Source organism: Vidua macroura, chromosome 1 (assembly GCF_024509145.1).
Source record: "Vidua macroura isolate BioBank_ID:100142 chromosome 1, ASM2450914v1, whole genome shotgun sequence".
Taxonomy (NCBI): Eukaryota; Metazoa; Chordata; class Aves; order Passeriformes; family Viduidae; genus Vidua; species Vidua macroura.
The window spans coordinates 14,445,689-14,460,645 of NC_071571.1; the positions used below are offsets into that span (position 1 = coordinate 14,445,689).

Sequence of the window (14,957 nt, forward strand, 5' to 3'; positions counted from 1 at the left end):
ACCAATCAATTAGCTGGCTAAGTTAAAGGAAAGTTTTCACAGTGGGTTTTTCTTTTTTTCTAGATTTTTTTTTCTGACTTTATTCTAAAATCACACCCAGTATTTCCCCATCAGCTTCAACCAACTAGACAACTAATAGAGGAGAAATTTTCAAAATGCATCTGTGCCAACATGGGGTGGCTACATTTTTTTTTTTTTAATAAGTATATAACCATATTGAACTTGTCATATGGACATAGCTTTAATTCTGAAAGGACAACATATTTTGAGTCCTATAGCAATTCAACAAAAGATACATTCCAAAACCAAAGAAAATTGTTAATTCATAAAAAAATGTAGATTATGACCTGACCAATCTGTGCAGGAGGTCTGATTAGGTACTTTCAGGCGATCAACAAATAACAAGATAAAAAACAGGAAGGGGAGAAAAACAATACTCCAAGATGTGTGGCATACCTTGGCAGCCAACAGCAAAAGATGTTCTCGAGGTTTATTTCTGGTTTTTATTTTCAGAAGACCTACACATATTTTTGTAACAAATTGCTTTTCCACTTAAATTTACTTCATTCTTTTTCCACACCTTTTGCCACCAACCATCATCCTAAAACCATGAGAACTGCCACTGGCAGTTCTCAGTGCAACTGCCACTGCTCACTGTGATGTGAGAAGAGTGAAAGACATACCAACCTGTGACAACACTGTGTTTTAAATCCTCTTGATCCAATCATAAAGCATTTGAAGACAGGGTCCCAGCACAAGGAAACAAAGTCAGCAGTAAAACTTCAGTGTCTGAATCAAATGAAAACGCTGTTTAAAGTAAGAGTAACATGGAAAGGAATCCTTACTGATTCTCACAGTGCTGTGGAGTTTAAATGAGACAAAACCAGCAGTGAATGGGTTATTGGTAAAAGGTAAATTGGATAGGCTTTTTAAGGTGGGCCCAAGTAGATCAATCCATGTATCTGTGCAGAGGCAAAAGTTGAATCCTGAGAGCAATGTTAAGTCCTATTGAGAGAAGCAGGGAGATGATACGACTGAAAAGAGACTACTGCAAAGGACACAGATATTAATGGGAGGGTTTACTGAACACAGGGTATCTGTAATCGTAGTGCTGCAAGAAAGCAAATAAAATTTTGGGATATGCATAAAAAATAGAAGGAGTTACTTTAGTATTGGCAAGTAGAGTCATTGCTGTTGGCATATTGTGCTTATCTCTGATGTGCATGGAATACTGAGCATGAAGATTACTGGTAAACTAGAGAAGTACTAAATTCACATAACATCCCTAACATTTTGTGAGTCTTATATACTCAAACAAAGCCTGGACTTGGACAGAGAAATGGAAAGAGGAGGTTTAATATGTAAAAAAGTGTGCAATTTAAAGTTAAATTTCAAGTGAGTCAAGTAATCACTGTAGCAATTTAGTGAAGATTTTGTGGATTCTTTTACCACTATGCATTTTTAGTCAAGACTGCATGCTTTTTAAAAAATATCTGACCTGGGTCAAGCAAGAATTAAGCTAGGGGAACCTGTGTCCTCCTTTATAATACAGTCAGGCATCAATAATCCATTCTTCTGCTATAATTTATGAATTTTCCAAATTACAGCAAATGAGTTTTTTAGGTTCTTCAAGGGCAGTTATGCAGCTATGTGAACATTACGTTTTGAATAAAAAATGCAAACTATTTATGCATTTGGTGATATTTCAACTGAAAAACATTCAATGCCACATTTATGAAAGAAAACAAATTACCATTTACATATGAGTTGCAAAAGCACTTTGATAACCTCCAGCACTTGCTATCTATCTAATGTTTTACTGACTTAACAGGACTGGTAATTCACTTCTCATCAAGAAAATATTGTCAGTGGAGATCAGTGTAATTTGTTTATTACAAGGGTAGAGATAGAGAGCTTCTTGGAAAATATGGCAATAGAGTTAAATCTTTATGGGCAAGATAAAGATTAATGCAAATGAAAGATAAAGAATAATAAAAGTAATTATTCTGCAAGCAGAATGTAAAAAGTAGTTTCTCTAATTTCAGTAAGGAGCTGTTATTTGAGTGCTATGAGGTTTTAGCCACTTTTTTTAATGTTAGTCTAAATCCTAAAATGTAGCTGTTTTTTTCTTTGGTCCTGTACAGATATTCTATTTCCCAGTTTTTGAGCAAAATCTCAAGGCAAACATTCACACCAAGCAGTGGACAAAGCTGGAAAAAAAAAAAAAAAGTGCAGAATCGGCGATGGTGCTCTTTTCAGTTACTCTGAGCTGTAAGAATTTTGGGGAAATTTTACATCAAGTCAAGTAGGGATTATTCCTAAAGCCTGAGAACATATGGTTCAACTTTTCTTGGAAAACTTAGCCAGATTTTAAAAAACCAGTCACAATGTGTATTTCAATCCCTATCTCAATTCTTAACATTTAGCACTTGATATACACTGTTTTCAGTTAAAACTGAGGATGAGATCCAACATGAGAGAAAATGACCCTGGCTTAAACAGTTACCACACATCAGCTTATCTACAGAACTAGTTAGCTTCAAATCTGAAGGAAATTTGGGACAGTTGCAGTTCAGCCTGTAACAAAAGAATCCAGCCAAATTCTTTCACATTTGCCACACCACAATAATTCCACAGACGTTCACCAAGGCTTTGCTTATTTGAGGTTATTTACTGTGCAGTGTTTAACCCCAAGCTGTAGCACAACTAGCCAACAGACTTAAGAGCCTCGCAGTAAATGTAAAGTTATCTAAGGTGTTTTGTACAGAAGTACAAAGAATTTGAAAATATGTGCCTGCTACTACTGCAAATGGAGAAAATAAAGCAAAAAGCATTTAACAACATAGCAACTAACTACAGCAACATAGTAAAGGATGTCCTGAGAGGGCTCTGAGCCTATGGACCATATTCCCCACCAAAGCATGATTTGCTGTCCTGGCTGTAGCTATGCCCTAAACCAGAGTCCTTCATGCCCCTCCACCTTGTATCTGAGGGCTCTGTCAGACCTGTGCTGGTGTAAGGCATACAGTAACCTATGGGGCACTGCTGGCAGATGAAGGTTTCTCCAAAAACAAGTGATGGAAGAAGTAACCTTCCCAGTGTGCAAGGTCAGCTTGGTCCCAACCTTCCTATGTGCTTATCCACTCACGTTAACAACTTTGAGGGGACCCTTCAGTAATCAGGTGTCCACACAGGTGGTATTCACATGCCCTCTGAACAGAGAGAGACTTCACTTTCTCAGGATTTCTCCTGAGAGAAGCTGTGAGAGAAGCAGAGAAAAGAGAATCAAAACAATTCTAATCTCATTCGCTGCTCCTGTTTGTGCCCATGTGGAATGTGGTATGGAGATTGTTTACCCAAGGTGATTGCTTGATTGGATTCTGCTGATGGTGTTTGGATTCATTGACCAATTGGATCCACGTGTGTGTCGGGACTAGGGCAGAAAGAGTCATGGGTTTTCTAGTTAGTTAGTGATAGTTTTTCTTAGTGTAATAAAGTTATAGTCTAATATAGTTTAATAAAGTAATTAATTAGCCTTCTGAAATCATTGGAGTCCTGCACATAATTCTTCCTGCTGGTCGGACACTGCATTTTACTATACATACACTAAACACTACCATCAGGAGTAGGAGTTAAGAATTAACTAAATACAAACTAGGAGGAAGGTGCAGACAATCAACACAGAGTCCCCAAACTCATAGTTAAGAACACTTTTTTTCCTAAAAACCTGTGCTACATCTCTTCAGGCCCATACAATGTGAACTACTGTCTACTTTTTTTCCTAAGGCTTTTTTATTGCTAGCAGGCCTGGTTTATGATGCCTTTTGGATCATTTCTTTACTTCTTCTGTCTCAAACATAAGCTTTCTGTCTGAATTTTCAATAGCCTACTTCCTCCTTATCTATTTTCTGTCATTATACAAAGATTAATGCAAATTTGATTAGGTTTCTGTAGTTCACCTGCTGGCTTTTCAAATATCATGCTTTTTTTCCTTGTTGTCCTTATTGCTGGAGTTTTCTTTCAACAGCCACAAAACCTGATTAATTTTCCTCAGCAAATCCCACCTTATGTCTTCTTCACCATGAAGTACACACAGAAACAAGTGTTCGACTAATAGTGTGTTGCAAACTGTGCCTTCCTCACTGATCAATACAGTCTCATTGTTTCCCTCATCTGCCCATAGCCATCTGCTGTCTTTTGTCTTATACTTTTGAGTTCTTCAGGGCAGGAATTATCTTTTTGCCCTATATTCCTATACAATATAACATGATAATCACAGTTCAGGCAGGATTAAGGCTGCTAGATAACATGATAATACAAACAAATTACAATAACAGAAAATTTGCTCCAAGTTCTCTGCAGGTTTTGTTTGTTTGTTTGTTTTGGTTTTTTAGGTTTTTTTATGAAATCTAAGACTTCTAGGTGGTTCAGAAAAAACATCACCGATTCCACTGTTTTTTCAATGCCTCTGACAAAGGTTTAGAATAGCAGTAGGTGAGAATATTAATTCAAGTCTTTTAATATAGGGCTGGATCAGGCTCAGCAGGTCTGACAGCCTGTCTCCATTGTGACTCCTCCTAAAGGCAGGAAAAGGATTCTCACGGGAAATGAATCAGCCCCTACGGAGCCCACGAGGCAGCGTGCAAGAGGAGTTGTGCTACTGCCTGGCAAGATTGGTAGCTCAGATACAGGACCACGTAGTGACATCTTTATCATAATCCCTAATAGAAATATGCCATATTTTCCTGTTTATTTTTATTTGAAGGTGAATGTTGCAAAAGTTAAAGGTCTGTAACACTAAACGGGGAATAAGAGAAAATCTAAGATTATTTCCACAGAGACCATGATTCAGGGAGACTGTTGTGAACCACAAATGCAAAATTATAAATATTACAAAGCTTGTCTTTATGTGCAAGAGGCCTAAATTTCAGTTTCCGCGGAGAATCCTCCTTCCAGGGGCCTCTTGGTGCCTACGTGCTCACTTACGAGACTGTGATATGCAAGGGGGATTATTTTATCTTGCACTGAACAGGGAAGGTGTCAGAATTTGCCCGTCTTTTCAGAGCCCAGCTCCAGCAGGCACTACCTGACTCAGCTCACAAACTAGAGCCACAGCATCAAATTTCCCAACCCACTTAATTTGAAAGCCTGCCAAGATAGGTGAAAGACCTTATAAATATGTAAAGCAGGAAGTTCAAATTACACAGTGATGTAAACTCCCAGTGATTGATGCCCTTTTAAAAACAATAAAAATCCTCGAGAAACTACAATGTTGGTGAATGTGCTTCCCTCCCGATGCTGTCTGGCGGTGCCGTGCGGAGTTTGGCTGATGTATTGTACTTTTCGTGCGGATTTTATTTTGGATTTCTACCACTTCCTGGAGGCCAGGGGGAGGCACAGTGGGAGGAACCAAAAAACTCGGTGCCACAGCCATTTTGTTTGTGGGCAGCATGGTAGAATTCTGTCAGTCAGTATAAGGAGGGGTTTTTAAAACAGTATTTATGGAAAAACTATTCCTGCAGTAACGGATGTATCTGTTGAATTTAGTGTTAATTTAGTCCTTTCATAAGGTAGGTATTTATAATTGTAAGTAAATTGAGTGTTTGTTGGGATTCAAGCCTCCCCACTTTCCAGGAATCATGGATTTTGTTTCAGGCATGACTGGCTCTTTCGGATGCTGCGAGGCTGCCGGAGCCCGGCGGGGCGGGGGTGCCGCGGGGGGAGGCCGAGGGATGCGCCGGGCGGCACAAACTTGCTGCGGGGTTCGGAGTGGGGGCGGGGGCGGGGGGAGGGACGGAGGGAAAACGGCGAAGTCTTGGAATTATTTTGTCCAACTGTCTTTCTTTATTAATTCTCAAGAGGCAGCTGCTCTCTCCGAGGGGAGGATGAGGCGTGGGGTTGCGCGGGGCGAGCCGTAGTTTTGCAGTGTCACCGAAAACCAGCGCTAGACTTTGGTCCTGTGTGCTCCAGAGGCGGGTGTAAAATGGCACACTGCATTTTTCCAGGCGGCGGCGGCGGGGGGAGCGGCGGGGCGGGCGGGGGCGCCGCTGCCCGCGGAGTCCATCGAGCCAACGCCAGCCCCGGCAAAGTTGTGACCCCGGCAGCACCGGGTCCCCCGCCCCGGCTGCGGCCGCCCGCCGGCATCGCCCGCCGACCCTCGGGAAGCCGCCTCCTTCCTCGCCCGGCGATCCTGGCGGGGTGACGGGGAGGGGAAGGAGAGAAGAGAGGGAGGAGAGGGAAAAAAAAAAAAAAAAAGGAAAGAAAAGAAAAGTCTCACTTTCTGCATTTGCGAAATATTTTAAGGATGTTCGGGAAGCCCTTTGCAGCATGGAGGTGGCTGGTTGTAGGAGAGCGAGTATGCAGTCCATATTGTTACAGCCCTTTTGCAAGGGCTGCCTTCTTCGAAGGTAAGTTTGTGGTTTTAACCAAAAATATTCCTTTCTGCGGGTTTTTGGCGTGTATTAGTGCTGTGGAGGATTTTCGTTGTGTTGATGAACAAAACGTAGTCTTGTATTTTTCATAGCTTTTATCTCATGTGAATCCCACCCAACGGTGTCTCCTTAATAGCGACAATTACTGAAGTCAGTTTTGTTTCCTCTTTAAAATTTTATACACGAGAAGATTAAAAACAATTTAACTTCAGTTTAGGAGTATAGGAACTCAAATATTTCCAGATGGACCTGGGTTTTTTTTTTTCTTTTTTTTTTTTTCTTTTTTTTTTTTTTTTTTGGTTCTGGCTTTTTGCTGGGGCGGGGGGGCAGGGGGGAATTCTTTACCGAGTAATAAACGGATCCAGGACCAAATATGTGACTGTCTATATAAATATAATGCAGATCTCATGTATAAAGAAGCATATTATGTTGCTACTGTATGGTCTGATGGTAGCTGAAAGAGTTTACAATGCCATTTGTGATGGCTCTTGATGGATTACTTTGGTCTAAAGTAAGGGGGAAAACTGCCCTTGGTATGGTGAAGGTGGCGATGGACATGAGAGGGTTTATATTAAGTTACATCTCTTACTAAACAGTGACCTTTTTATTTACAAATTCCAGCTCTTGTGATAATTCGCTTAAAGCATTAGTTATATAAAGGTTCTTATTTCCCCACACTTCACTTAGATGTCTTGGTGTTGGTTGTTTGTTTTTTTTTTGGGGGGGGGGGTTGAGTGGTTTGTTCGGTCTTTTTCTTCCAAGAAGGTACATTTGGGAGACATTTTGTAAATTTTGGCATTTTTCTAGGCGCTTTCCTCTTTTTTTTTTTTTTTTTTTTTTTTTTTTTTTTCACCCGGTGGGAGATCTTTTTTGTTTTGCATTGCTCTGTGCTGGTGGCGCTGTGGGGCTCCGAAACAATTCGTGTCCCTGGCTCTAAAGGCGGAGGGGGCCGGAGGGAGAAAGGTGGGGCACGGGTAGATCTATTGTATCTTTTCCTTTTCTCTGTATCAAAAGTAACCGCAAATTAGTTAGAATTACGATGAAATTGTATCTCTAGAAAATTGTAGTGTCGCATGAACTATGGCCCGGCAGAGGCATGACCTCACCCTTTCGCTGGTTTGTATAATGAAGCAGATCCTTAATTTTTTTTTTATTTTTCAATCCTGTACCTAGGGTCCAGTTTTCCTCAGTGATGAGATCTTCGGTCCAACCCCCAAAATGATTTTACAGTGGCTGCAGATGAAAGATTTTTAAATGATTTTTTGCAGCCAATATGGAAGGCTTTGACACACACTTATTGTGCAACTAGTCCATTGTTTGCTTGTTGTGAAGTTAAAGGGTCCATCCACGGCTGGTTATGAAGCCCTAAGGTCCCTCTCGCTCTCGTCCTTGCATATGCAAATCTCCTGATGAGGTCTATAGGAGTTTGGATTGTGTATGAAGGTGGGGTTGAAAAGAAGGGAAAACCTAATGTAGTCCTTCAGATTGTAAGAGGATTCACCTGAGGTGGGTGGGTTATTTCTTTCCTGTTGCTAAGTGGAGCATGCATTTTACATGTCTTTATACAAAGATACATGTTAATGTGTGTTGTTTTCTTTTGTTACAACCTACAGATCACCTCGGTTCTAAGTGCAAAAGGATTAGAAGGCTTTCTGCTAACATCCATATTAGGTGTAAGAAAACAGAAGTGATTAATGTTCTAAGATGGGTGGGAAGACAGTCAAGCCCATGATTAGAGCATATATTGGAAACTCAACAGGTTCAGGAACAAATTTGACATTAAATTTAACACATTTTTAAGGAATCAATGTGCCTGTTATTTTAGAGTGATAAAAGCTGATAATAATTTTAGAGGCCTTTGCATCTATTTTACATTTCAATGTCTTCAGTATTTTCAAAGAATAAATTTGACAAATACTAGGCAGTTTGAAACAGTCTCTAAACTTCTTGTGAATGTTTAAATCTTCAATAATGCATTTAGATATCAGTTCAAAGAGTTTGCTCATTAAGTTAATTAGTTTTACTGAAACTGATATACAACTTCAATAGATCTCTGTAATGGTCCCTTATTCATTATTCCTTTTTAAAAGAAGGTAAATTTTGCTTCTGTCTTAGGTAAAATACATCTTGCAACCTCCTAACAGTAACAAAGATATATCCAAGAGAGCAGCCAGCTTTTATCATCTCTGCTCTGCCAGACAAGATCTGCTTTTATGGATTCTTGGCTGGAGCAGAGACCTGGTGGCCTATGACAGTGCAGTATGACCTTTACTTCTTTGGTGTCCTAGTACAACTCTTAGACTTGAGGACAAATATCAAGACATAAACCCTCTTAGAAAGCGCAGATTTGGGCCATCCTCCATTTCCATTTCTGAGACCCGATCACTAGGATATAAGGTTGGCATTTTGGGCACAGTTTATGCTAATAGAAGTTGTGCCAGTTGTTGAGTTTATTACAATAATTACCAATCTTAGAGAATCACTGGGCTGTTTAATTCTAATGCAACTTCTTTTTTGACATCATTTAGATCAACACTCAGTGTGCTCATCCATGGACAACAGTATTGAACAAATGATAAACTGAGGGGCTTACTGAAGGTATTTTAATGCTTTTATTATCCTGCACCATGAAAGTGCTGATGTCTTGTGGCTGCACCCTGTGCACGCAGGCCACGAACAAACTGAGTGTTGTGATCTTGCTGCTCAGAGTCAGTTCGAGCTCAGTGAAGTCAGCAAGAATGTGAAATCTGAATGGAAACTTGCTTCACACTTGCTCCCCTCTCTCCCATTCAACTGAGGCTAGTCTTTAACTTTGGTTGTGGTTTTGTAACTTTGAAGCTGCGTCTGATGAAAGTGTCTGGTTTTACTCCATCAAATAGTAAGGTGAGAAGAGTGAAGAGCTGATCTTCTGCAATTCAGTGGTTCTCACACCTATCTCCTCCTTCCTTTTTGAGCCATTGTGTTGCCAATAAGGAGTAAGAAGTGTTTAAGATTCTGCATCCTCTCAAAGCTAGCAACTAATTTACCTCCTGCATCTTCTGCAGAAATGCCTGGAAGAGTAATTTCTGTGGGGTAGCTCAATCTTTATTGTGTTTTCCCCACCTGTTCCTTCTGAAATACCAGTATGTGGAATTCCAGGACCTAAAGAATAAGAACTTTTTTTTTTTTTTGGCAGGTTTCTTAATTTTCTCCCCTACATATACTTCCATTTCTAAGGTGCCAAAACGAATGTATTTTTCTCCTAATACAGTTTCCCTTTTACCTAGAAAGTCTATATAGTCCAGACACCTTTGTAAGATATTTGGGTCTCTTGGCTTAAAACTGTTTGAAGTATGGCATCATACTATAAACCAATCTTTTTCAAGAGCTTAATTCAACTTGACTGACCAAAATGTTCTTTGTGCTTTGGTGAGATTCCTTTTACTAATATTATTAGTATTATGTACTTAAGTAAGAGTCACGGTAAAAATGGCTGTCTAAAATGGTCAATAGTAGTTAGTGCAAGATGTGTAGATCCCAGGCAGATACAATCAGCTTCCAAAGTTAACCAAAATGTCATGCAAGCAGTTCCTCAGAAGTGGGTTGGTGGTGTAGAAAAATGTTGTTTGGGGCTCAGCTCAAACAAAAGCCATATCCCCTGCTTCATTGACTCATATGTTGTGCTCTACAGTTTCCTGTGCCGATAACATACCTTGGTGCCTCGGACTCCTGTCTGTTATCTTTTGAGGGCTCTAAAGTATCAAGTTTTCAAGTAACAAGGTTTCAAAGGTGGAGGGGCTATCTCTGTGTTGGACACCTTGTGACATAATCTTGTTTCTTCTCACCTTTCTTATTTCATAACTTCGCTAGCTGTACTTCTCCACATCATACATGCCAGCATCAACTTGTAGCAATGAATAATTAGTTTAAAACTTACTTCAAGGAACACCTGTTTCCCAGCGGTGAACAAAGGACAATATATTACATGCCTGCTTCAGACTCATCTTCTACAAAGTTAGGTCTCTCCATATCTCTTCCAGACTGGTATTTGCATGACCTTTCGGTGTTATGAAATTATCTGCTCTAAATCCTATATGCCAGAGGAACTGCTGTAGCGAGCACATCCTTCCACCTTTTAGCATTCTTCATATTTTTCCTCTCTTAGAAAATAGAATAAGAAGTTAATTCATGTAGCAGTGAAGAGACAATCCTAGATTTTAAATTCTTTAGTAAATATACAGGGTGGGGGAATGTCAGTGCTTTGAAGTATAACTCCTGTATTGCTGTTGTGAGCAACAAAATATGCCTTGGACAGATGTGACCACACACCAGTGGCTTCAGGTCCTGTGGGCTTCTTTAAACTCTTTACTAAGTCACATTTCCAGTTTATTGTGTTACCACTGGACTATCCAGGAGCAAGATAATACCAATACTATAAACTTCCTTAATAGGAAGGTTTGTTTGATTCTCTAGGAATAGGAGCTAGAGCCTGAAATTGGTGGTCAGAAGTTATTGCAGTGCTTAAAAAGTCAGTACATTTGCTAAAAATTATTCTCTCTGCTTATCTCCCAATATAATAAGAGAGAGGTGGGAACTGCCAAATAACATATGAGTCCTAGTATTTGCTACTTGTGTAGCGAGTTGGGATGCTGTTGTGGAGCTCCTGGATGGTAAATGGAAAATTGCTCAGAGCCAACCAACACCATACAACAGAAAACAGTAGCTATAGATGCGATGTCTGTTGCTTTGAGCACCAGTAAAAAGAGCAAGAACTCTAAACATAGTCCATGGGAATTCCAGCTTGGAGCAAATGACTGAAAATGGGGGATGCTGACGTGCCATCTTATGTTGTTGAGCAGAACCTGGATCACTATTGCTAGGGAATGGGGAAAGGATGAGTTAGATTTTACAATGCATTGAGCACTGGGATTTCCAGAGAAAGAGGGAAAAGGTAGGGTTCGATCTCATCCCCGCTCCCAGGACTGCCTCATGGATTTTACTCAATGTTTAAATGTAAAATGTAGGAATTCCAGGGAACAGTGAGCAGATTTGTTCTTCCCAGAGAAGTCTTCCTTTTGTCAGGTTCCATTTTGGTTTTTCCTTGGGTTAGAGATCTGGGAAATGGGTCTGTAAGGTGGTGTCAACTTGCATTTCCCTAGATTTACAGTAAGTTGGGCTTCTGAGTGAATCAGAATCCCTGTATTGTATACATTAGTGTAGAACTTCTTTCACTTACCTTTAGACGAGTATTGTTAAGTCTGTAATCCTCAGTGGAAAGAAAGAGATCAAGTAAATCCTAGCTTTAAAAAATGACAAAAGGAGTCCAACAACAGCAAAAACAACAGGAAAACAAACGCAACCAAATTTTGGATGCCTGCTGTGATAGGAACTGTATCTTAAATGTAACTAAGTATCCTGATCAGGTCTCCATCTGCCTCCTGTGACTAACTGAGATATGAATGCCCTCACTTAATCAGAGATACCCCATGCCTGTGAGTTTGCTAATACTGACCTGTGCATGATTTAGGTAACAAAAAGTTGGCTCTTAATCCTCACTCTCCTTCAGAGCCTTGAGAAATGACTAAATGGAAGGAAGACCTTTGGCCTCACAGGGATGTGCATCTGGAATATTCATTAACACAAATAAGCGTGAGCTTTCCATGTTTGTTCAAACAGACTTAAAAATCATGTGACTCAGATCTGGGGATTTCACAGCATCCCTTTCTACTTACTAAAGAATCTTGATGCTGCCATAACCTGATCACTAAAAGGATAACTTCTTGAAAGGGTCCTTTCACCTGACAGTTTTTCATCTGTAATGCCAGGGGTAGATGGGGCATGTTTTCTGACTGGATTTATTCATAAGATTTTTTTTTTCTCAACAAAATTTAAAGTTTAATTTTAAAGGTTATAATTCAGAGCAGCAGTGTTATTTCTGGTGGTCTCAAAGGTATCCACACAAGGCAGAACATCTTGATGTCTTTAGACAAAGTGCTTGTGTATTCACAATTTAAGAAAAGTGCTGCAATCAGCATCTTTTAAGGAGAAACCATGCTGGATAATAGAGAGGAGAAAACATACATCTGATAACTCTGCATAGACACTTTCTGTTTAGCCCATATTCATCTATAAGCACATCATGAATGAAGATTCCATAAGAAAGTATTCTGCTTTATTTTGTCATCTCTGAATCAATTTCCAAGTTAAAAATTGGATGTTGTTGGAATCTGTGGGATTTGGAAGGTCTAGTCAAGCACACTTCCAGATGAGCTACTTTAATGTGAGAAACTGTCTTCCTTCCCATCTTTCATAATCTCCCTTGATATTTTTTTAAATTAGGTTGTGTCTCTTTATGCTAACACCCTTCTTGAGTTGCTTATAAGTCAAAAGCTCAGCAGACTTGGCATGTGTGACCACTGGCAGGCTGGTGCACATTAACCCCAGTGTTAATAACAGGGGTCTGTCGTGTTCTCTTGGTCAGAGGAGCAGAATGTCAGAACAGCCATAAAACCAACACACTGCACAAAAAGAGAATGGGAACTGAGTGTCTTTGTCAGAGATGGATGAGGGGGTTCAAGTCTTACCTGCTTGTAACCTGAATGATTTGAGAAAACCACTTTCTATTTGGCTCTGCTTCTCAGGTTGTCCTAACAGCAGATTTGGGGATTTCACAGGGGAGGTGAGAAGAAATTGCCAGTGATATCACAGCACTTCTGGTTTCCATTATCCCACCTACATTAGTGAAGGAGAAAATAATATAATGTGATTTCTCTATTTTTCTTCTCACAGCAACTTTGTGTTTGCATCTAGACCAAAACACTTCCCTCTCAACATCTGCCCATCTCCCACAAGTTGTTTGCATTCCCTAAATGGTGAAAAAACTCAGAAATTACATTTTCTTCAGATTAACCCTATCAGAGTTTTACACTTTTAAGCATTTGCTATCATTTAAAGACATTTAGATAAGGATATCTCCAAACAGTCTCATCTGATCAATTTTATATTCAGAACTAGCCTCCTCTGCTGGATATTTACAGTCAAACTTAATTCATTAGACTTTTTTTTTCCAGTAATGCAGCGTTATTAATTTATGCTTTCTTAACTTTATATATAAACATTGGGTTATAAATATGATCATGATTATTTGTATCCTAGAAGTCAAGCAATATTTTTATAACATTCACTCATGCTTAATTTAGTATAAATCAAACTACAGTGTGTAAAAAATCCACTTCTAAAATGGAAAGAATATTTGTGTTCTTGCAAGCTAATAACAAGCTTTGGAAATCCAAAAGCTGAGTTATTTGTATTTTTTTCATTTCTTTGGAGAAATGTATTTATGTTAAGTAAAGATGGTATAGCCTGTATAAGGTACTTAATAACACACTTGTATTAATTTGATGTGGAATTTGGAGTTCACTTACATTGTAGGTATGTAGGTACATCCCACTAACATTAAAATAAAAACAATCTAAACATATATGTTAGGAAATGTCTCTTCATTCCAAGATGCAAATGTACTTTCCTGCACCAAAAGATTTCTGAAGCTAAACTAATTCCTGTCTAGATGTAAGTCACTGTTTTCCTCAATTGTGTGAGGGAAGCAGATAACCTACTTTCATTCTGATTCAGGAACTGCAAATTAAAGCATTTGTCTTTGTTATAGTTATATATAAAGTTATATAGTTATATATAAAGTTATATAGTAACTCCACATTAACTTAACTCCACATTATTTAACATCAGCAACATAATTTTGAAGTTTGAAAATACTTGATCATACTAACCAGAAGCCCTGAAGCACTTGAAATGATTTTTCAAGACAGGATTTCTCTCTTGGAAGTGTAAGGTAAAAATCTAAAAAGTTAGAGCATGTAATAGTAAGACATTCAGGTCTTACTATTGAACTGAATTTGCTATTTTATATGCATTTACATAGAGCTAGGGTAGAAGCAGAATTTCTGAAGTTATGCAAAGGCACAGAGCCTGTCCCCAGTTTACCCCTTTATCCCATGTTGGGGTGTGAGCACTGGCAGTTGAGATTTATGCAGTGATGCCATGTGTGTGTTTGTGGTGGGTTTTTTGTTTGTTTGTTTTTAGCTTAATGGTCAATTGAAGGATTTGGGACAGTGTGCAGACCTGTGTACAGCTATAATTTCTCTACTTCTGTTTTCCTTTTTTAGCCTTCTACCTTATACTATGCAGAATATCAAAGTTAGACATCCTTAGCTCTTTGATTGATGATCTAGCAATTGTGTTGGCAGAAGGTAGGGCTTTTATATTTGGTTGGTTGTTGTTAGTTTTGGGGTTTTTTAAATTTGGTTGTGGTTTTGCTTGGGTTTTTTGTTTGCTTGGGTTTTTTGTTGTTTGTGTTAGGGTTTCTTTTGCAAGAAAAGCACAAGGGCTTTGCTCTTCTGCTGGCTCTTCTACTAGAAATAATACAGGATTTAATTATGTGATTAAATTTACTTGACTCAGAGATTATTAATGTGTTATAATCTGATGTTTGCAGAAGTCCATGCCTAAGTCAGAGGTGGCAACCAGACC

The 14,957-nt window shown here is 39.1% G+C and overlaps 1 protein-coding gene and 1 long non-coding RNA gene across 2 annotated transcripts in view; one reads left to right on the plus strand and one right to left on the minus strand.

Moving 5' to 3' along the window:
• Window positions 1–5,459: 5,459 nt before the first annotated feature.
• The window catches only part of EPC1 (enhancer of polycomb homolog 1), a 65,725-nt gene continuing 56,227 nt past the window's right edge, over window positions 5,460–14,957 (plus strand). The window contains exons 1-2 of the mRNA XM_054000972.1: window positions 5,460–5,570; window positions 6,304–6,407. The gene's annotated coding sequence lies outside the window, so the exon portion shown is untranslated. The remainder of the gene's footprint in view (window positions 5,571–6,303; window positions 6,408–14,957) is intronic.
• LOC128820331 (uncharacterized) lies at window positions 5,845–13,083 on the minus strand. The gene is made up of 4 exons (XR_008440871.1): window positions 12,995–13,083; window positions 11,923–12,032; window positions 10,348–10,570; window positions 5,845–6,190 (listed from the first exon to the last, which is right to left on the minus strand). It is a non-coding gene; the product is annotated as an uncharacterized LOC128820331 (long non-coding RNA).